Genomic DNA, 18,928 nt, shown 5'->3' on the forward strand with positions numbered 1-18,928 from the left:
TTTCGCCCCCGGGTGGGCTCGAACCACCAACCTTTCGGTTAACAGCCGAACGCGCTAGCCGATTGCGCCACGGAGGCCTTGACTTTGGCTCCCTTGTGCTCTGTATATCAACGCAATTCGTATACCTTCTGCAGGAATCTCGCAGAATGGTAGCATCTGCTTGCGCCTCTTCACATGGATAACGTGCATGCACACTGTAGCGAGGCTCGTAAACGAATGACATCGCCAAGCATGACATTATACTGCAAAATGCATACAAACCACTGTTGTGCCTATGCATTCAGAAAACCTCTGAGGCCAGTAGAATACTTGTCATAGGTTGTAGAACATCCCTTTCATTCAGTGTACTGCCATGTGTTAGATGCTGCTCGAGATAGCTCCGCTCCTTGCAGGAAGGTTAAAAAAATGAATGCCTTCTGTGAGGTTCGAACTCACGACCCCTGGTTTACGAGACCAGTGTTCTACCACTGAGCTAAGAAGGCGGCAGCTTAGCGTTTGCGAGCTATCCCCGAATTGTCACTTCATCATACTGAATCTTGCAGCCCTCGACCAGATATCGGATTTGGCACACAGCTGCTGCTGGGGGTGTCCACATTGCCGTTTTCCAAATCTCTTGACTGTTTCGCCCTTACGATCGACGACGAGCGTCGGGCCACCAGAAGTTTGCGGTCTGCACAATCCTGACCTAGTGCACAGCTTGTGGGATAGCGTGGCACGACTGCGAAATGCACCTTTCGGCTCCTCTCTCTGGCTACAGTATGCTGTTGTCCACAGTGGCACTGGCGTTGCCCATGGGGCTTCATGTAAGGCGACTGCACGTCTCTCGGCCAACAGCGGCCCACTGCAGACCGACACTTAAGAGACACCAAATACAAATCGACATCGAGAGACAGGCCCTGTCATATGGCAGTCGCGACGTATACGCTGAAATTGAATGTAAAGAATACGTCTTTTGTAGTGGGCGTCGCTCTACTGCAGTCACACATGGCGAATAAATAGGAAAACAGTAGAACGTCTGTGTAGGGCCATGTTTTTACCTACAGTGTCACTTGGCTGAATGTGTATAAGGCTGTGTGGCATCACTCAAACACAGCCAAATTGTCACGCTAGCTGTGTATCTCTAACAAAGTTGACGTATGTCCTCACCTCGGTGCCGGTTAAAACGATTTCGCCCCCGGGTGGGCTCGAACCACCAACCTTTCGGTTAACAGCCGAACGCGCTAGCCGATTGCGCCACGGAGGCCTTGACTTTGGCTCCCTTGTGCTCTGTATATCAACGCAATTCGTATACCTTCTGCAGGAATCTCGCAGAATGGTAGCATCTGCTTGCGCCTCTTCACATGGATAACGTGCATGCACACTGTAGCGAGGCTCGTAAACGAATGACATCGCCAAGCATGACATTATACTGCAAAATGCATACAAACCACTGTTGTGCCTATGCATTCAGAAAACCTCTGAGGCCAGTAGAATACTTGTCATAGGTTGTAGAACATCCCTTTCCTTCAGTGTACTGCCATGTGTTAGATGCTGCTCGAGATAGCTCCGCTCCTTGCAGGAAGGTTAAAAAAATCAATGCCTTCTGTGAGGTTCGAACTCACGACCCCTGGTTTACGAGACCAGTGCTCTACCACTGAGCTAAGAAGGCGGCAGCTTAGCGTTTGCGAGCTATCCCCGAATTGTCACTTCATCATACTGAATCTTGCAGCCCTCGACCAGATATCGGATTTGGCACACAGCTGCTGCTGGGGGTGTCCACATTGCCGTTTTCCAAATCTCTTGACTGTTTCGCCCTTACGATCGACGACGAGCGTCGGGCCACCAGAAGTTTGCGGTCTGCACAATCCTGACCTAGTGCACAGCTTGTGGGATAGCGTGGCTCGACTGCGAAATGCACCTTTCGGCTCCTCTCTCTGGCTACAGTATGCTGTTGTCCACAGTGGCACTGGCGTTGCCCATGGGGCTTCATGTAAGGCGACTGCACGTCTCTCGGCCAACAGCGGCCCACTGCAGACCGACACTTAAGAGACACCAAATACAAATCGACATCGAGAGACAGGCCCTGTCATATGGCAGTCGCGACGTATACGCTGAAATTGAATGTAAAGAATACGTCTTTTGTAGTGGGCGTCGCTCTACTGCAGTCACACATGGCGAATAAATAGGAAAACAGTAGAACGTCTGTGTAGGGCCATGTTTTTACCTACAGTGTCACTTGGCTGAATGTGTATAAGGCTGTGTGGCATCACTCAAACACAGCCAAATTGTCACGCTAGCTGTGTATCTCTAACAAAGTTGACGTATGTCCTCACCTCGGTGCCGGTTAAAACGATTTCGCCCCCGGGTGGGCTCGAACCACCAACCTTTCGGTTAACAGCCGAACGCGCTAGCCGATTGCGTCACGGAGGCCTTGACTTTGGCTCCCTTGTGCTCTGTATATCAACGCAATTCGTATACCTTCTGCAGGAATCTCGCAGAATGGTAGCATCTGCTTGCGCCTCTTCACATGGATAACGTGCATGCACACTGTAGCGAGGCTCGTAAACGAATGACATCGCCAAGCATGACATTATACTGCAAAATGCATACAAACCACTGTTGTGCCTATGCATTCAGAAAACCTCTGAGGCCAGTAGAATACTTGTCATAGGTTGTAGAACATCCCTTTCATTCAGTGTACTGCCATGTGTTAGATGCTGCTCGAGATAGCTCCGCTCCTTGCAGGAAGGTTAAAAAAATGAATGCCTTCTGTGAGGTTCGAACTCACGACCCCTGGTTTACGAGACCAGTGCTCTACCACTGAGCTAAGAAGGCGGCAGCTTAGCGTTTGCGAGCTATCCCCGAATTGTCACTTCATCATACTGAATCTTGCAGCCCTCGACCAGATATCGGATTTGGCACACAGCTGCTGCTGGGGGTGTCCACATTGCCGTTTTCCAAATCTCTTGACTGTTTCGCCCTTACGATCGACGACGAGCGTCGGGCCACCAGAAGTTTGCGGTCTGCACAATCCTGACCTAGTGCACAGCTTGTGGGATAGCGTGGCTCGACTGCGAAATGCACCTTTCGGCTCCTCTCTCTGGCTACAGTATGCTGTTGTCCACAGTGGCACTGGCGTTGCCCATGGGGCTTCATGTAAGGCGACTGCACGTCTCTCGGCCAACAGCGGCCCACTGCAGACCGACACTTAAGAGACACCAAATACAAATCGACATCGAGAGACAGGCCCTGTCATATGGCAGTCGCGACGTATACGCTGAAATTGAATGTAAAGAATACGTCTTTTGTAGTGGGCGTCGCTCTACTGCAGTCACACATGGCGAATAAATAGGAAAACAGTAGAACGTCTGTGTAGGGCCATGTTTTTACCTACAGTGTCACTTGGCTGAATGTGTATAAGGCTGTGTGGCATCACTCAAACACAGCCAAATTGTCACGCTAGCTGTGTATCTCTAACAAAGTTGACGTATGTCCTCACCTCGGTGCCGGTTAAAACGATTTCGCCCCCGGGTGGGCTCGAACCACCAACCTTTCGGTTAACAGCCGAACGCGCTAGCCGATTGCGCCACGGAGGCCTTGACTTTGGCTCCCTTGTGCTCTGTATATCAACGCAATTCGTATACCTTCTGCAGGAATCTCGCAGAATGGTAGCATCTGCTTGCGCCTCTTCACATGGATAACGTGCATGCACACTGTAGCGAGGCTCGTAAACGAATGACATCGCCAAGCATGACATTATACTGCAAAATGCATACAAACCACTGTTGTGCCTATGCATTCAGAAAACCTCTGAGGCCAGTAGAATACTTGTCATAGGTTGTAGAACATCCCTTTCATTCAGTGTACTGCCATGTGTTAGATGCTGCTCGAGATAGCTCCGCTCCTTGCAGGAAGGTTAAAAAAATGAATGCCTTCTGTGAGGTTCGAACTCACGACCCCTGGTTTACGAGACCAGTGTTCTACCACTGAGCTAAGAAGGCGGCAGCTTAGCGTTTGCGAGCTATCCCCGAATTGTCACTTCATCATACTGAATCTTGCAGCCCTCGACCAGATATCGGATTTGGCACACAGCTGCTGCTGGGGGTGTCCACATTGCCGTTTTCCAAATCTCTTGACTGTTTCGCCCTTACGATCGACGACGAGCGTCGGGCCACCAGAAGTTTGCGGTCTGCACAATCCTGACCTAGTGCACAGCTTGTGGGATAGCGTGGCACGACTGCGAAATGCACCTTTCGGCTCCTCTCTCTGGCTACAGTATGCTGTTGTCCACAGTGGCACTGGCGTTGCCCATGGGGCTTCATGTAAGGCGACTGCACGTCTCTCGGCCAACAGCGGCCCACTGCAGACCGACACTTAAGAGACACCAAATACAAATCGACATCGAGAGACAGGCCCTGTCATATGGCAGTCGCGACGTATACGCTGAAATTGAATGTAAAGAATACGTCTTTTGTAGTGGGCGTCGCTCTACTGCAGTCACACATGGCGAATAAATAGGAAAACAGTAGAACGTCTGTGTAGGGCCATGTTTTTACCTACAGTGTCACTTGGCTGAATGTGTATAAGGCTGTGTGGCATCACTCAAACACAGCCAAATTGTCACGCTAGCTGTGTATCTCTAACAAAGTTGACGTATGTCCTCACCTCGGTGCCGGTTAAAACGATTTCGCCCCCGGGTGGGCTCGAACCACCAACCTTTCGGTTAACAGCCGAACGCGCTAGCCGATTGCGCCACGGAGGCCTTGACTTTGGCTCCCTTGTGCTCTGTATATCAACGCAATTCGTATACCTTCTGCAGGAATCTCGCAGAATGGTAGCATCTGCTTGCGCCTCTTCACATGGATAACGTGCATGCACACTGTAGCGAGGCTCGTAAACGAATGACATCGCCAAGCATGACATTATACTGCAAAATGCATACAAACCACTGTTGTGCCTATGCATTCAGAAAACCTCTGAGGCCAGTAGAATACTTGTCATAGGTTGTAGAACATCCCTTTCCTTCAGTGTACTGCCATGTGTTAGATGCTGCTCGAGATAGCTCCGCTCCTTGCAGGAAGGTTAAAAAAATGAATGCCTTCTGTGAGGTTCGAACTCACGACCCCTGGTTTACGAGACCAGTGCTCTACCACTGAGCTAAGAAGGCGGCAGCTTAGCGTTTGCGAGCTATCCCCGAATTGTCACTTCATCATACTGAATCTTGCAGCCCTCGACCAGATATCGGATTTGGCACACAGCTGCTGCTGGGGGTGTCCACATTGCCGTTTTCCAAATCTCTTGACTGTTTCGCCCTTACGATCGACGACGAGCGTCGGGCCACCAGAAGTTTGCGGTCTGCACAATCCTGACCTAGTGCACAGCTTGTGGGATAGCGTGGCTCGACTGCGAAATGCACCTTTCGGCTCCTCTCTCTGGCTACAGTATGCTGTTGTCCACAGTGGCACTGGCGTTGCCCATGGGGCTTCATGTAAGGCGACTGCACGTCTCTCGGCCAACAGCGGCCCACTGCAGACCGACACTTAAGAGACACCAAATACAAATCGACATCGAGAGACAGGCCCTGTCATATGGCAGTCGCGACGTATACGCTGAAATTGAATGTAAAGAATACGTCTTTTGTAGTGGGCGTCGCTCTACTGCAGTCACACATGGCGAATAAATAGGAAAACAGTAGAACGTCTGTGTAGGGCCATGTTTTTACCTACAGTGTCACTTGGCTGAATGTGTATAAGGCTGTGTGGCATCACTCAAACATAGCCAAATTGTCACGCTAGCTGTGTATCTCTAACAAAGTTGACGTATGTCCTCACCTCGGTGCCGGTTAAAACGATTTCGCCCCCGGGTGGGCTCGAACCACCAACCTTTCGGTTAACAGCCGAACGCGCTAGCCGATTGCGTCACGGAGGCCTTGACTTTGGCTCCCTTGTGCTCTGTATATCAACGCAATTCGTATACCTTCTGCAGGAATCTCGCAGAATGGTAGCATCTGCTTGCGCCTCTTCACATGGATAACGTGCATGCACACTGTAGCGAGGCTCGTAAACGAATGACATCGCCAAGCATGACATTATACTGCAAAATGCATACAAACCACTGTTGTGCCTATGCATTCAGAAAACCTCTGAGGCCAGTAGAATACTTGTCATAGGTTGTAGAACATCCCTTTCATTCAGTGTACTGCCATGTGTTAGATGCTGCTCGAGATAGCTCCGCTCCTTGCAGGAAGGTTAAAAAAATGAATGCCTTCTGTGAGGTTCGAACTCACGACCCCTGGTTTACGAGACCAGTGCTCTACCACTGAGCTAAGAAGGCGGCAGCTTAGCGTTTGCGAGCTATCCCCGAATTGTCACTTCATCATACTGAATCTTGCAGCCCTCGACCAGATATCGGATTTGGCACACAGCTGCTGCTGGGGGTGTCCACATTGCCGTTTTCCAAATCTCTTGACTGTTTCGCCCTTACGATCGACGACGAGCGTCGGGCCACCAGAAGTTTGCGGTCTGCACAATCCTGACCTAGTGCACAGCTTGTGGGATAGCGTGGCTCGACTGCGAAATGCACCTTTCGGCTCCTCTCTCTGGCTACAGTATGCTGTTGTCCACAGTGGCACTGGCGTTGCCCATGGGGCTTCATGTAAGGCGACTGCACGTCTCTCGGCCAACAGCGGCCCACTGCAGACCGACACTTAAGAGACACCAAATACAAATCGACATCGAGAGACAGGCCCTGTCATATGGCAGTCGCGACGTATACGCTGAAATTGAATGTAAAGAATACGTCTTTTGTAGTGGGCGTCGCTCTACTGCAGTCACACATGGCGAATAAATAGGAAAACAGTAGAACGTCTGTGTAGGGCCATGTTTTTACCTACAGTGTCACTTGGCTGAATGTGTATAAGGCTGTGTGGCATCACTCAAACACAGCCAAATTGTCACGCTAGCTGTGTATCTCTAACAAAGTTGACGTATGTCCTCACCTCGGTGCCGGTTAAAACGATTTCGCCCCCGGGTGGGCTCGAACCACCAACCTTTCGGTTAACAGCCGAACGCGCTAGCCGATTGCGCCACGGAGGCCTTGACTTTGGCTCCCTTGTGCTCTGTATATCAACGCAATTCGTATACCTTCTGCAGGAATCTCGCAGAATGGTAGCATCTGCTTGCGCCTCTTCACATGGATAACGTGCATGCACACTGTAGCGAGGCTCGTAAACGAATGACATCGCCAAGCATGACATTATACTGCAAAATGCATACAAACCACTGTTGTGCCTATGCATTCAGAAAACCTCTGAGGCCAGTAGAATACTTGTCATAGGTTGTAGAACATCCCTTTCATTCAGTGTACTGCCATGTGTTAGATGCTGCTCGAGATAGCTCCGCTCCTTGCAGGAAGGTTAAAAAAATGAATGCCTTCTGTGAGGTTCGAACTCACGACCCCTGGTTTACGAGACCAGTGCTCTACCACTGAGCTAAGAAGGCGGCAGCTTAGCGTTTGCGAGCTATCCCCGAATTGTCACTTCATCATACTGAATCTTGCAGCCCTCGACCAGATATCGGATTTGGCACACAGCTGCTGCTGGGGGTGTCCACATTGCCGTTTTCCAAATCTCTTGACTGTTTCGCCCTTACGATCGACGACGAGCGTCGGGCCACCAGAAGTTTGCGGTCTGCACAATCCTGACCTAGTGCACAGCTTGTGGGATAGCGTGGCTCGACTGCGAAATGCACCTTTCGGCTCCTCTCTCTGGCTACAGTATGCTGTTGTCCACAGTGGCACTGGCGTTGCCCATGGGGCTTCATGTAAGGCGACTGCACGTCTCTCGGCCAACAGCGGCCCACTGCAGACCGACACTTAAGAGACACCAAATACAAATCGACATCGAGAGACAGGCCCTGTCATATGGCAGTCGCGACGTATACGCTGAAATTGAATGTAAAGAATACGTCTTTTGTAGTGGGCGTCGCTCTACTGCAGTCACACATGGCGAATAAATAGGAAAACAATAGAACGTCTGTGTAGGGCCATGTTTTTACCTACAGTGTCACTTGGCTGAATGTGTATAAGGCTGTGTGGCATCACTCAAACACAGCCAAATTGTCACGCTAGCTGTGTATCTCTAACAAAGTTGACGTATGTCCTCACCTCGGTGCCGGTTAAAACGATTTCGCCCCCGGGTGGGCTCGAACCACCAACCTTTCGGTTAACAGCCGAACGCGCTAGCCGATTGCGCCACGGAGGCCTTGACTTTGGCTCCCCTGTGCTCTGTATATCAACGCAATTCGTATACCTTCTGCAGGAATCTCGCAGAATGGTAGCATCTGCTTGCGCCTCTTCACATGGATAACGTGCATGCACACTGTAGCGAGGCTCGTAAACGAATGACATCGCCAAGCATGACATTATACTGCAAAATGCATACAAACCACTGTTGTGCCTATGCATTCAGAAAACCTCTGAGGCCAGTAGAATACTTGTCATAGGTTGTAGAACATCCCTTTCATTCAGTGTACTGCCATGTGTTAGATGCTGCTCGAGATAGCTCCGCTCCTTGCAGGAAGGTTAAAAAAATGAATGCCTTCTGTGAGGTTCGAACTCACGACCCCTGGTTTACGAGACCAGTGCTCTACCACTGAGCTAAGAAGGCGGCAGCTTAGCGTTTGCGAGCTATCCCCGAATTGTCACTTCATCATACTGAATCTTGCAGCCCTCGACCAGATATCGGATTTGGCACACAGCTGCTGCTGGGGGTGTCCACATTGCCGTTTTCCAAATCTCTTGACTGTTTCGCCCTTACGATCGACGACGAGCGTCGGGCCACCAGAAGTTTGCGGTCTGCACAATCCTGACCTAGTGCACAGCTTGTGGGATAGCGTGGCTCGACTGCGAAATGCACCTTTCGGCTCCTCTCTCTGGCTACAGTATGCTGTTGTCCACAGTGGCACTGGCGTTGCCCATGGGGCTTCATGTAAGGCGACTGCACGTCTCTCGGCCAACAGCGGCCCACTGCAGACCGACACTTAAGAGACACCAAATACAAATCGACATCGAGAGACAGGCCCTGTCATATGGCAGTCGCGACGTATACGCTGAAATTGAATGTAAAGAATACGTCTTTTGTAGTGGGCGTCGCTCTACTGCAGTCACACATGGCGAATAAATAGGAAAACAGTAGAACGTCTGTGTAGGGCCATGTTTTTACCTACAGTGTCACTTGGCTGAATGTGTATAAGGCTGTGTGGCATCACTCAAACACAGCCAAATTGTCACGCTAGCTGTGTATCTCTAACAAAGTTGACGTATGTCCTCACCTCGGTGCCGGTTAAAACGATTTCGCCCCCGGGTGGGCTCGAACCACCAACCTTTCGGTTAACAGCCGAACGCGCTAGCCGATTGCGCCACGGAGGCCTTGACTTTGGCTCCCTTGTGCTCTGTATATCAACGCAATTCGTATACCTTCTGCAGGAATCTCGCAGAATGGTAGCATCTGCTTGCGCCTCTTCACATGGATAACGTGCATGCACACTGTAGCGAGGCTCGTAAACGAATGACATCGCCAAGCATGACATTATACTGCAAAATGCATACAAACCACTGTTGTGCCTATGCATTCAGAAAACCTCTGAGGCCAGTAGAATACTTGTCATAGGTTGTAGAACATCCCTTTCCTTCAGTGTACTGCCATGTGTTAGATGCTGCTCGAGATAGCTCCGCTCCTTGCAGGAAGGTTAAAAAAATCAATGCCTTCTGTGAGGTTCGAACTCACGACCCCTGGTTTACGAGACCAGTGCTCTACCACTGAGCTAAGAAGGCGGCAGCTTAGCGTTTGCGAGCTATCCCCGAATTGTCACTTCATCATACTGAATCTTGCAGCCCTCGACCAGATATCGGATTTGGCACACAGCTGCTGCTGGGGGTGTCCACATTGCCGTTTTCCAAATCTCTTGACTGTTTCGCCCTTACGATCGACGACGAGCGTCGGGCCACCAGAAGTTTGCGGTCTGCACAATCCTGACCTAGTGCACAGCTTGTGGGATAGCGTGGCTCGACTGCGAAATGCACCTTTCGGCTCCTCTCTCTGGCTACAGTATGCTGTTGTCCACAGTGGCACTGGCGTTGCCCATGGGGCTTCATGTAAGGCGACTGCACGTCTCTCGGCCAACAGCGGCCCACTGCAGACCGACACTTAAGAGACACCAAATACAAATCGACATCGAGAGACAGGCCCTGTCATATGGCAGTCGCGACGTATACGCTGAAATTGAATGTAAAGAATACGTCTTTTGTAGTGGGCGTCGCTCTACTGCAGTCACACATGGCGAATAAATAGGAAAACAGTAGAACGTCTGTGTAGGGCCATGTTTTTACCTACAGTGTCACTTGGCTGAATGTGTATAAGGCTGTGTGGCATCACTCAAACACAGCCAAATTGTCACGCTAGCTGTGTATCTCTAACAAAGTTGACGTATGTCCTCACCTCGGTGCCGGTTAAAACGATTTCGCCCCCGGGTGGGCTCGAACCACCAACCTTTCGGTTAACAGCCGAACGCGCTAGCCGATTGCGCCACGGAGGCCTTGACTTTGGCTCCCTTGTGCTCTGTATATCAACGCAATTCGTATACCTTCTGCAGGAATCTCGCAGAATGGTAGCATCTGCTTGCGCCTCTTCACATGGATAACGTGCATGCACACTGTAGCGAGGCTCGTAAACGAATGACATCGCCAAGCATGACATTATACTGCAAAATGCATACAAACCACTGTTGTGCCTATGCATTCAGAAAACCTCTGAGGCCAGTAGAATACTTGTCATAGGTTGTAGAACATCCCTTTCATTCAGTGTACTGCCATGTGTTAGATGCTGCTCGAGATAGCTCCGCTCCTTGCAGGAAGGTTAAAAAAATGAATGCCTTCTGTGAGGTTCGAACTCACGACCCCTGGTTTACGAGACCAGTGCTCTACCACTGAGCTAAGAAGGCGGCAGCTTAGCGTTTGCGAGCTATCCCCGAATTGTCACTTCATCATACTGAATCTTGCAGCCCTCGACCAGATATCGGATTTGGCACACAGCTGCTGCTGGGGGTGTCCACATTGCCGTTTTCCAAATCTCTTGACTGTTTCGCCCTTACGATCGACGACGAGCGTCGGGCCACCAGAAGTTTGCGGTCTGCACAATCCTGACCTAGTGCACAGCTTGTGGGATAGCGTGGCTCGACTGCGAAATGCACCTTTCGGCTCCTCTCTCTGGCTACAGTATGCTGTTGTCCACAGTGGCACTGGCGTTGCCCATGGGGCTTCATGTAAGGCGACTGCACGTCTCTCGGCCAACAGCGGCCCACTGCAGACCGACACTTAAGAGACACCAAATACAAATCGACATCGAGAGACAGGCCCTGTCATATGGCAGTCGCGACGTATACGCTGAAATTGAATGTAAAGAATACGTCTTTTGTAGTGGGCGTCGCTCTACTGCAGTCACACATGGCGAATAAATAGGAAAACAGTAGAACGTCTGTGTAGGGCCATGTTTTTACCTACAGTGTCACTTGGCTGAATGTGTATAAGGCTGTGTGGCATCACTCAAACACAGCCAAATTGTCACGCTAGCTGTGTATCTCTAACAAAGTTGACGTATGTCCTCACCTCGGTGCCGGTTAAAACGATTTCGCCCCCGGGTGGGCTCGAACCACCAACCTTTCGGTTAACAGCCGAACGCGCTAGCCGATTGCGCCACGGAGGCCTTGACTTTGGCTCCCTTGTGCTCTGTATATCAACGCAATTCGTATACCTTCTGCAGGAATCTCGCAGAATGGTAGCATCTGCTTGCGCCTCTTCACATGGATAACGTGCATGCACACTGTAGCGAGGCTCGTAAACGAATGACATCGCCAAGCATGACATTATACTGCAAAATGCATACAAACCACTGTTGTGCCTATGCATTCAGAAAACCTCTGAGGCCAGTAGAATACTTGTCATAGGTTGTAGAACATCCCTTTCCTTCAGTGTACTGCCATGTGTTAGATGCTGCTCGAGATAGCTCCGCTCCTTGCAGGAAGGTTAAAAAAATCAATGCCTTCTGTGAGGTTCGAACTCACGACCCCTGGTTTACGAGACCAGTGCTCTACCACTGAGCTAAGAAGGCGGCAGCTTAGCGTTTGCGAGCTATCCCCGAATTGTCACTTCATCATACTGAATCTTGCAGCCCTCGACCAGATATCGGATTTGGCACACAGCTGCTGCTGGGGGTGTCCACATTGCCGTTTTCCAAATCTCTTGACTGTTTCGCCCTTACGATCGACGACGAGCGTCGGGCCACCAGAAGTTTGCGGTCTGCACAATCCTGACCTAGTGCACAGCTTGTGGGATAGCGTGGCTCGACTGCGAAATGCACCTTTCGGCTCCTCTCTCTGGCTACAGTATGCTGTTGTCCACAGTGGCACTGGCGTTGCCCATGGGGCTTCATGTAAGGCGACTGCACGTCTCTCGGCCAACAGCGGCCCACTGCAGACCGACACTTAAGAGACACCAAATACAAATCGACATCGAGAGACAGGCCCTGTCATATGGCAGTCGCGACGTATACGCTGAAATTGAATGTAAAGAATACGTCTTTTGTAGTGGGCGTCGCTCTACTGCAGTCACACATGGCGAATAAATAGGAAAACAGTAGAACGTCTGTGTAGGGCCATGTTTTTACCTACAGTGTCACTTGGCTGAATGTGTATAAGGCTGTGTGGCATCACTCAAACACAGCCAAATTGTCACGCTAGCTGTGTATCTCTAACAAAGTTGACGTATGTCCTCACCTCGGTGCCGGTTAAAACGATTTCGCCCCCGGGTGGGCTCGAACCACCAACCTTTCGGTTAACAGCCGAACGCGCTAGCCGATTGCGTCACGGAGGCCTTGACTTTGGCTCCCTTGTGCTCTGTATATCAACGCAATTCGTATACCTTCTGCAGGAATCTCGCAGAATGGTAGCATCTGCTTGCGCCTCTTCACATGGATAACGTGCATGCACACTGTAGCGAGGCTCGTAAACGAATGACATCGCCAAGCATGACATTATACTGCAAAATGCATACAAACCACTGTTGTGCCTATGCATTCAGAAAACCTCTGAGGCCAGTAGAATACTTGTCATAGGTTGTAGAACATCCCTTTCATTCAGTGTACTGCCATGTGTTAGATGCTGCTCGAGATAGCTCCGCTCCTTGCAGGAAGGTTAAAAAAATCAATGCCTTCTGTGAGGTTCGAACTCACGACCCCTGGTTTACGAGACCAGTGCTCTACCACTGAGCTAAGAAGGCGGCAGCTTAGCGTTTGCGAGCTATCCCCGAATTGTCACTTCATCATACTGAATCTTGCAGCCCTCGACCAGATATCGGATTTGGCACACAGCTGCTGCTGGGGGTGTCCACATTGCCGTTTTCCAAATCTCTTGACTGTTTCGCCCTTACGATCGACGACGAGCGTCGGGCCACCAGAAGTTTGCGGTCTGCACAATCCTGACCTAGTGCACAGCTTGTGGGATAGCGTGGCTCGACTGCGAAATGCACCTTTCGGCTCCTCTCTCTGGCTACAGTATGCTGTTGTCCACAGTGGCACTGGCGTTGCCCATGGGGCTTCATGTAAGGCGACTGCACGTCTCTCGGCCAACAGCGGCCCACTGCAGACCGACACTTAAGAGACACCAAATACAAATCGACATCGAGAGACAGGCCCTGTCATATGGCAGTCGCGACGTATACGCTGAAATTGAATGTAAAGAATACGTCTTTTGTAGTGGGCGTCGCTCTACTGCAGTCACACATGGCGAATAAATAGGAAAACAGTAGAACGTCTGTGTAGGGCCATGTTTTTACCTACAGTGTCACTTGGCTGAATGTGTATAAGGCTGTGTGGCATCACTCAAACACAGCCAAATTGTCACGCTAGCTGTGTATCTCTAACAAAGTTGACGTATGTCCTCACCTCGGTGCCGGTTAAAACGATTTCGCCCCCGGGTGGGCTCGAACCACCAACCTTTCGGTTAACAGCCGAACGCGCTAGCCGATTGCGCCACGGAGGCCTTGACTTTGGCTCCCTTGTGCTCTGTATATCAACGCAATTCGTATACCTTCTGCAGGAATCTCGCAGAATGGTAGCATCTGCTTGCGCCTCTTCACATGGATAACGTGCATGCACACTGTAGCGAGGCTCGTAAACGAATGACATCGCCAAGCATGACATTATACTGCAAAATGCATACAAACCACTGTTGTGCCTATGCATTCAGAAAACCTCTGAGGCCAGTAGAATACTTGTCATAGGTTGTAGAACATCCCTTTCATTCAGTGTACTGCCATGTGTTAGATGCTGCTCGAGATAGCTCCGCTCCTTGCAGGAAGGTTAAAGAAATGAATGCCTTCTGTGAGGTTCGAACTCACGACCCCTGGTTTACGAGACCAGTGCTCTACCACTGAGCTAAGAAGGCGGCAGCTTAGCGTTTGCGAGCTATCCCCGAATTGTCACTTCATCATACTGAATCTTGCAGCCCTCGACCAGATATCGGATTTGGCACACAGCTGCTGCTGGGGGTGTCCACATTGCCGTTTTCCAAATCTCTTGACTGTTTCGCCCTTACGATCGACGACGAGCGTCGGGCCACCAGAAGTTTGCGGTCTGCACAATCCTGACCTAGTGCACAGCTTGTGGGATAGCGTGGCTCGACTGCGAAATGCACCTTTCGGCTCCTCTCTCTGGCTACAGTATGCTGTTGTCCACAGTGGCACTGGCGTTGCCCATGGGGCTTCATGTAAGGCGACTGCACGTCTCTCGGCCAACAGCGGCCCACTGCAGACCGACACTTAAGAGACACCAAATACAAATCGACATCGAGAGACAGGCCCTGTCATATGGCAGTCGCGACGTATACGCTGAAATTGAATGTAAAGAATACGTCTTTTGTAGTGGGCGTCGCTCTACTGCAGTCACACATGGCGAATAAATAGGAAAACAATAGAACGTCTGTGTAGGGCCATGTTTTTACCTACAGTGTCACTTGGCTGAATGTGTATAAGGCTGTGTGGCATCACTCAAACACAGCCAAATTGTCACGCTAGCTGTGTATCTCTAACAAAGTTGACGTATGTCCTCACCTCGGTGCCGGTTAAAACGATTTCGCCCCCGGGTGGGCTCGAACCACCAACCTTTCGGTTAACAGCCGAACGCGCTAGCCGATTGCGCCACGGAGGCCTTGACTTTGGCTCCCCTGTGCTCTGTATATCAACGCAATTCGTATACCTTCTGCAGGAATCTCGCAGAATGGTAGCATCTGCTTGCGCCTCTTCACATGGATAACGTGCATGCACACTGTAGCGAGGCTCGTAAACGAATGACATCGCCAAGCATGACATTATACTGCAAAATGCATACAAACCACTGTTGTGCCTATGCATTCAGAAAACCTCTGAGGCCAGTAGAATACTTGTCATAGGTTGTAGAACATCCCTTTCCTTCAGTGTACTGCCATGTGTTAGATGCTGCTCGAGATAGCTCCGCTCCTTGCAGGAAGGTTAAAAAAATGAATGCCTTCTGTGAGGTTCGAACTCACGACCCCTGGTTTACGAGACCAGTGCTCTACCACTGAGCTAAGAAGCCGGCAGCTTAGCGTTTGCGAGCTATCCCCGAATTGTCACTTCATCATACTGAATCTTGCAGCCCTCGACCAGATATCGGATTTGGCACACAGCTGCTGCTGGGGGTGTCCACATTGCCGTTTTCCAAATCTCTTGACTGTTTCGCCCTTACGATCGACGACGAGCGTCGGGCCACCAGAAGTTTGCGGTCTGCACAATCCTGACCTAGTGCACAGCTTGTGGGATAGCGTGGCTCGACTGCGAAATGCACCTTTCGGCTCCTCTCTCTGGCTACAGTATGCTGTTGTCCACAGTGGCACTGGCGTTGCCCATGGGGCTTCATGTAAGGCGACTGCACGTCTCTCGGCCAACAGCGGCCCACTGCAGACCGACACTTAAGAGACACCAAATACAAATCGACATCGAGAGACAGGCCCTGTCATATGGCAGTCGCGACGTATACGCTGAAATTGAATGTAAAGAATACGTCTTTTGTAGTGGGCGTCGCTCTACTGCAGTCACACATGGCGAATAAATAGGAAAACAGTAGAACGTCTGTGTAGGGCCATGTTTTTACCTACAGTGTCACTTGGCTGAATGTGTATAAGGCTGTGTGGCATCACTCAAACACAGCCAAATTGTCACGCTAGCTGTGTATCTCTAACAAAGTTGACGTATGTCCTCACCTCGGTGCCGGTTAAAACGATTTCGCCCCCGGGTGGGCTCGAACCACCAACCTTTCGGTTAACAGCCGAACGCGCTAGCCGATTGCGCCACGGAGGCCTTGACTTTGGCTCCCTTGTGCTCTGTATATCAACGCAATTCGTATACCTTCTGCAGGAATCTCGCAGAATGGTAGCATCTGCTTGCGCCTCTTCACATGGATAACGTGCATGCACACTGTAGCGAGGCTCGTAAACGAATGACATCGCCAAGCATGACATTATACTGCAAAATGCATACAAACCACTGTTGTGCCTATGCATTCAGAAAACCTCTGAGGCCAGTAGAATACTTGTCATAGGTTGTAGAACATCCCTTTCATTCAGTGTACTGCCATGTGTTAGATGCTGCTCGAGATAGCTCCGCTCCTTGCAGGAAGGTTAAAAAAATGAATGCCTTCTGTGAGGTTCGAACTCACGACCCCTGGTTTACGAGACCAGTGCTCTACCACTGAGCTAAGAAGGCGGCAGCTTAGCGTTTGCGAGCTATCCCCGAATTGTCACTTCATCATACTGAATCTTGCAGCCCTCGACCAGATATCGGATTTGGCACACAGCTGCTGCTGGGGGTGTCCACATTGCCGTTTTCCAAATCTCTTGACTGTTTCGCCCTTACGATCGACGACGAGCGTCGGGCCACCAGAAGTTTGCGGTCTGCACAATCCTGACCTAGTGCACAGCTTGTGGGATAGCGTGGCTCGACTGCGAAATGCACCTTTCGGCTCCTCTCTCTGGCTACAGTATGCTGTTGTCCACAGTGGCACTGGCGTTGCCCATGGGGCTTCATGTAAGGCGACTGCACGTCTCTCGGCCAACAGCGGCCCACTGCAGACCGACACTTAAGAGACACCAAATACAAATCGACATCGAGAGACAGGCCCTGTCATATGGCAGTCGCGACGTATACGCTGAAATTGAATGTAAAGAATACGTCTTTTGTAGTGGGCGTCGCTCTACTGCAGTCACACATGGCGAATAAATAGGAAAACAGTAGAACGTCTGTGTAGGGCCATGTTTTTACCTACAGTGTCACTTGGCTGAATGTGTATAAGGCTGTGTGGCATCACTCAAACACAGCCAAATTGTCACGCTAGCTGTGTATCTCTAACAAAGTTGACGTATGTCCTCACCTCGGTGCCGGTTAAAACGATTTCGCCCCCGGGTGGGCTCGAACCACCAACCTTTCGGTTAACAGCCGAACGCGCTAGCCGATTGCGCCACGGAGGCCTTGACTTTGGCTCCCTTGTGCTCTGTATATCAACGCAATTCGTATACCTTCTGCAGGAATCTCGCAGAATGGTAGCATCTGCTTGCGCCTCTTCACATGGATAACGTGCATGCACACTGTAGCGAGGCTCGTAAACGAATGACATCGCCAAGCATGACATTATACTGCAAAATGCATACAAACCACTGTTGTGCCTATGCATTCAGAAAACCTCTGAGGCCAGTAGAATACTTGTCATAGGTTGTAGAACATCCCTTTCCTTCAGTGTACTGCCATGTGTTAGATGCTGCTCGAGATAGCTCCGCTCCTTGCAGGAAGGTTAAAAAAATGAATGCCTTCTGTGAGGTTCGAACTCACGACCCCTGGTTTACGAGACCAGTGCTCTACCACTGAGCTAAGAAGCCGGCAGCTTAGCGTTTGCGAGCTATCCCCGAATTGTCACTTCATCATACTGAATCTTGCAGCCCTCGACCAGATATCGGATTTGGCACACAGCTGCTGCTGGGGGTGTCCACATTGCCGTTTTCCAAATCTCTTGACTGTTTCGCCCTTACGATCGACGACGAGCGTCGGGCCACCAGAAGTTTGCGGTCTGCACAATCCTGACCTAGTGCACAGCTTGTGGGATAGCGTGGCTCGACTGCGAAATGCACCTTTCGGCTCCTCTCTCTGGCTACAGTATGCTGTTGTCCACAGTGGCACTGGCGTTGCCCATGGGGCTTCATGTAAGGCGACTGCACGTCTCTCGGCCAACAGCGGCCCACTGCAGACCGACACTTAAGAGACACCAAATACAAATCGACATCGAGAGACAGGCCCTGTCATATGGCAGTCGCGACGTATACGCTGAAATTGAATGTAAAGAATACGTCTTTTGTAGTGGGCGTCGCTCTACTGCAGTCACACATGGCGAATAAATAGGAAAACAGTAGAACGTCTGTGTAGGGCCATGTTTTTACCTACAGTGTCACTTGGCTGAATGTGTATAAGGCTGTGTGGCATCACTCAAACACAGCCAAATTGTCACGCTAGCTGTGTATCTCTAACAAAGTTGACGTATGTCCTCACCTCGGTGCCGGTTAAAACGATTTCGCCCCCGGGTGGGCTCGAACCACCAACCTTTCGGTTAACAGCCGAACGCGCTAGCCGATTGCGCCACGGAGGCCTTGACTTTGGCTCCCTTGTGCTCTGTATATCAACGCAATTCGTATACCTTCTGCAGGAATCTCGCAGAATGGTAGCATCTGCTTGCGCCTCTTCACATGGATAACGTGCATGCACACTGTAGCGAGGCTCGTAAACGAATGACATCGCCAAGCATGACATTATACTGCAAAATGCATACAAACCACTGTTGTGC

The 18,928-nt window shown here is 50.5% G+C and overlaps 33 non-coding genes across 33 annotated transcripts; all 33 read right to left on the bottom strand.

Annotated features, from left to right (window-relative positions):
• Positions 1–3: 3 nt before the first annotated feature.
• On the bottom strand, positions 4–77 carry Trnan-guu (transfer RNA asparagine (anticodon GUU)). The gene has a single exon. It is a non-coding gene; the product is annotated as a tRNA-Asn (tRNA).
• A 333-nt stretch (positions 78–410) lies between these two features.
• Trnat-cgu (transfer RNA threonine (anticodon CGU)) lies at positions 411–482 on the bottom strand. The gene has a single exon. It is a non-coding gene; the product is annotated as a tRNA-Thr (tRNA).
• Positions 483–1,169: 687 nt separating this feature from the next.
• Positions 1,170–1,243, bottom strand: Trnan-guu (transfer RNA asparagine (anticodon GUU)). Its single transcript has one exon. It is a non-coding gene; the product is annotated as a tRNA-Asn (tRNA).
• A 333-nt stretch (positions 1,244–1,576) lies between these two features.
• Positions 1,577–1,648, bottom strand: Trnat-cgu (transfer RNA threonine (anticodon CGU)). The gene has a single exon. It is a non-coding gene; the product is annotated as a tRNA-Thr (tRNA).
• A 687-nt stretch (positions 1,649–2,335) lies between these two features.
• Positions 2,336–2,409, bottom strand: Trnan-guu (transfer RNA asparagine (anticodon GUU)). The gene has a single exon. It is a non-coding gene; the product is annotated as a tRNA-Asn (tRNA).
• Positions 2,410–2,742: 333 nt separating this feature from the next.
• On the bottom strand, positions 2,743–2,814 carry Trnat-cgu (transfer RNA threonine (anticodon CGU)). Its single transcript has one exon. It is a non-coding gene; the product is annotated as a tRNA-Thr (tRNA).
• A 687-nt stretch (positions 2,815–3,501) lies between these two features.
• Positions 3,502–3,575, bottom strand: Trnan-guu (transfer RNA asparagine (anticodon GUU)). Its single transcript has one exon. It is a non-coding gene; the product is annotated as a tRNA-Asn (tRNA).
• Positions 3,576–3,908: 333 nt separating this feature from the next.
• On the bottom strand, positions 3,909–3,980 carry Trnat-cgu (transfer RNA threonine (anticodon CGU)). The gene has a single exon. It is a non-coding gene; the product is annotated as a tRNA-Thr (tRNA).
• A 687-nt stretch (positions 3,981–4,667) lies between these two features.
• Trnan-guu (transfer RNA asparagine (anticodon GUU)) lies at positions 4,668–4,741 on the bottom strand. The gene has a single exon. It is a non-coding gene; the product is annotated as a tRNA-Asn (tRNA).
• Positions 4,742–5,074: 333 nt separating this feature from the next.
• On the bottom strand, positions 5,075–5,146 carry Trnat-cgu (transfer RNA threonine (anticodon CGU)). The gene has a single exon. It is a non-coding gene; the product is annotated as a tRNA-Thr (tRNA).
• A 687-nt stretch (positions 5,147–5,833) lies between these two features.
• On the bottom strand, positions 5,834–5,907 carry Trnan-guu (transfer RNA asparagine (anticodon GUU)). Its single transcript has one exon. It is a non-coding gene; the product is annotated as a tRNA-Asn (tRNA).
• A 333-nt stretch (positions 5,908–6,240) lies between these two features.
• On the bottom strand, positions 6,241–6,312 carry Trnat-cgu (transfer RNA threonine (anticodon CGU)). The gene has a single exon. It is a non-coding gene; the product is annotated as a tRNA-Thr (tRNA).
• Positions 6,313–6,999: 687 nt separating this feature from the next.
• On the bottom strand, positions 7,000–7,073 carry Trnan-guu (transfer RNA asparagine (anticodon GUU)). Its single transcript has one exon. It is a non-coding gene; the product is annotated as a tRNA-Asn (tRNA).
• Positions 7,074–7,406: 333 nt separating this feature from the next.
• On the bottom strand, positions 7,407–7,478 carry Trnat-cgu (transfer RNA threonine (anticodon CGU)). The gene has a single exon. It is a non-coding gene; the product is annotated as a tRNA-Thr (tRNA).
• Positions 7,479–8,165: 687 nt separating this feature from the next.
• Trnan-guu (transfer RNA asparagine (anticodon GUU)) lies at positions 8,166–8,239 on the bottom strand. The gene has a single exon. It is a non-coding gene; the product is annotated as a tRNA-Asn (tRNA).
• A 333-nt stretch (positions 8,240–8,572) lies between these two features.
• Positions 8,573–8,644, bottom strand: Trnat-cgu (transfer RNA threonine (anticodon CGU)). Its single transcript has one exon. It is a non-coding gene; the product is annotated as a tRNA-Thr (tRNA).
• Positions 8,645–9,331: 687 nt separating this feature from the next.
• On the bottom strand, positions 9,332–9,405 carry Trnan-guu (transfer RNA asparagine (anticodon GUU)). The gene has a single exon. It is a non-coding gene; the product is annotated as a tRNA-Asn (tRNA).
• Positions 9,406–9,738: 333 nt separating this feature from the next.
• Positions 9,739–9,810, bottom strand: Trnat-cgu (transfer RNA threonine (anticodon CGU)). The gene has a single exon. It is a non-coding gene; the product is annotated as a tRNA-Thr (tRNA).
• Positions 9,811–10,497: 687 nt separating this feature from the next.
• Positions 10,498–10,571, bottom strand: Trnan-guu (transfer RNA asparagine (anticodon GUU)). The gene has a single exon. It is a non-coding gene; the product is annotated as a tRNA-Asn (tRNA).
• Positions 10,572–10,904: 333 nt separating this feature from the next.
• On the bottom strand, positions 10,905–10,976 carry Trnat-cgu (transfer RNA threonine (anticodon CGU)). Its single transcript has one exon. It is a non-coding gene; the product is annotated as a tRNA-Thr (tRNA).
• Positions 10,977–11,663: 687 nt separating this feature from the next.
• Trnan-guu (transfer RNA asparagine (anticodon GUU)) lies at positions 11,664–11,737 on the bottom strand. Its single transcript has one exon. It is a non-coding gene; the product is annotated as a tRNA-Asn (tRNA).
• Positions 11,738–12,070: 333 nt separating this feature from the next.
• Positions 12,071–12,142, bottom strand: Trnat-cgu (transfer RNA threonine (anticodon CGU)). The gene has a single exon. It is a non-coding gene; the product is annotated as a tRNA-Thr (tRNA).
• A 687-nt stretch (positions 12,143–12,829) lies between these two features.
• Trnan-guu (transfer RNA asparagine (anticodon GUU)) lies at positions 12,830–12,903 on the bottom strand. Its single transcript has one exon. It is a non-coding gene; the product is annotated as a tRNA-Asn (tRNA).
• Positions 12,904–13,236: 333 nt separating this feature from the next.
• Trnat-cgu (transfer RNA threonine (anticodon CGU)) lies at positions 13,237–13,308 on the bottom strand. The gene has a single exon. It is a non-coding gene; the product is annotated as a tRNA-Thr (tRNA).
• A 687-nt stretch (positions 13,309–13,995) lies between these two features.
• Trnan-guu (transfer RNA asparagine (anticodon GUU)) lies at positions 13,996–14,069 on the bottom strand. The gene has a single exon. It is a non-coding gene; the product is annotated as a tRNA-Asn (tRNA).
• A 333-nt stretch (positions 14,070–14,402) lies between these two features.
• On the bottom strand, positions 14,403–14,474 carry Trnat-cgu (transfer RNA threonine (anticodon CGU)). Its single transcript has one exon. It is a non-coding gene; the product is annotated as a tRNA-Thr (tRNA).
• Positions 14,475–15,161: 687 nt separating this feature from the next.
• Positions 15,162–15,235, bottom strand: Trnan-guu (transfer RNA asparagine (anticodon GUU)). Its single transcript has one exon. It is a non-coding gene; the product is annotated as a tRNA-Asn (tRNA).
• Positions 15,236–15,568: 333 nt separating this feature from the next.
• Positions 15,569–15,640, bottom strand: Trnat-cgu (transfer RNA threonine (anticodon CGU)). The gene has a single exon. It is a non-coding gene; the product is annotated as a tRNA-Thr (tRNA).
• Positions 15,641–16,327: 687 nt separating this feature from the next.
• Trnan-guu (transfer RNA asparagine (anticodon GUU)) lies at positions 16,328–16,401 on the bottom strand. Its single transcript has one exon. It is a non-coding gene; the product is annotated as a tRNA-Asn (tRNA).
• A 333-nt stretch (positions 16,402–16,734) lies between these two features.
• Trnat-cgu (transfer RNA threonine (anticodon CGU)) lies at positions 16,735–16,806 on the bottom strand. The gene has a single exon. It is a non-coding gene; the product is annotated as a tRNA-Thr (tRNA).
• Positions 16,807–17,493: 687 nt separating this feature from the next.
• On the bottom strand, positions 17,494–17,567 carry Trnan-guu (transfer RNA asparagine (anticodon GUU)). The gene has a single exon. It is a non-coding gene; the product is annotated as a tRNA-Asn (tRNA).
• Positions 17,568–17,900: 333 nt separating this feature from the next.
• Positions 17,901–17,972, bottom strand: Trnat-cgu (transfer RNA threonine (anticodon CGU)). The gene has a single exon. It is a non-coding gene; the product is annotated as a tRNA-Thr (tRNA).
• Positions 17,973–18,659: 687 nt separating this feature from the next.
• Positions 18,660–18,733, bottom strand: Trnan-guu (transfer RNA asparagine (anticodon GUU)). The gene has a single exon. It is a non-coding gene; the product is annotated as a tRNA-Asn (tRNA).
• Between the last annotated feature and the right edge of the window lie 195 nt (positions 18,734–18,928).

This window comes from Schistocerca nitens, chromosome 6 (assembly GCF_023898315.1).
Source record: "Schistocerca nitens isolate TAMUIC-IGC-003100 chromosome 6, iqSchNite1.1, whole genome shotgun sequence".
Taxonomy (NCBI): domain Eukaryota; kingdom Metazoa; phylum Arthropoda; class Insecta; order Orthoptera; family Acrididae; genus Schistocerca; species Schistocerca nitens.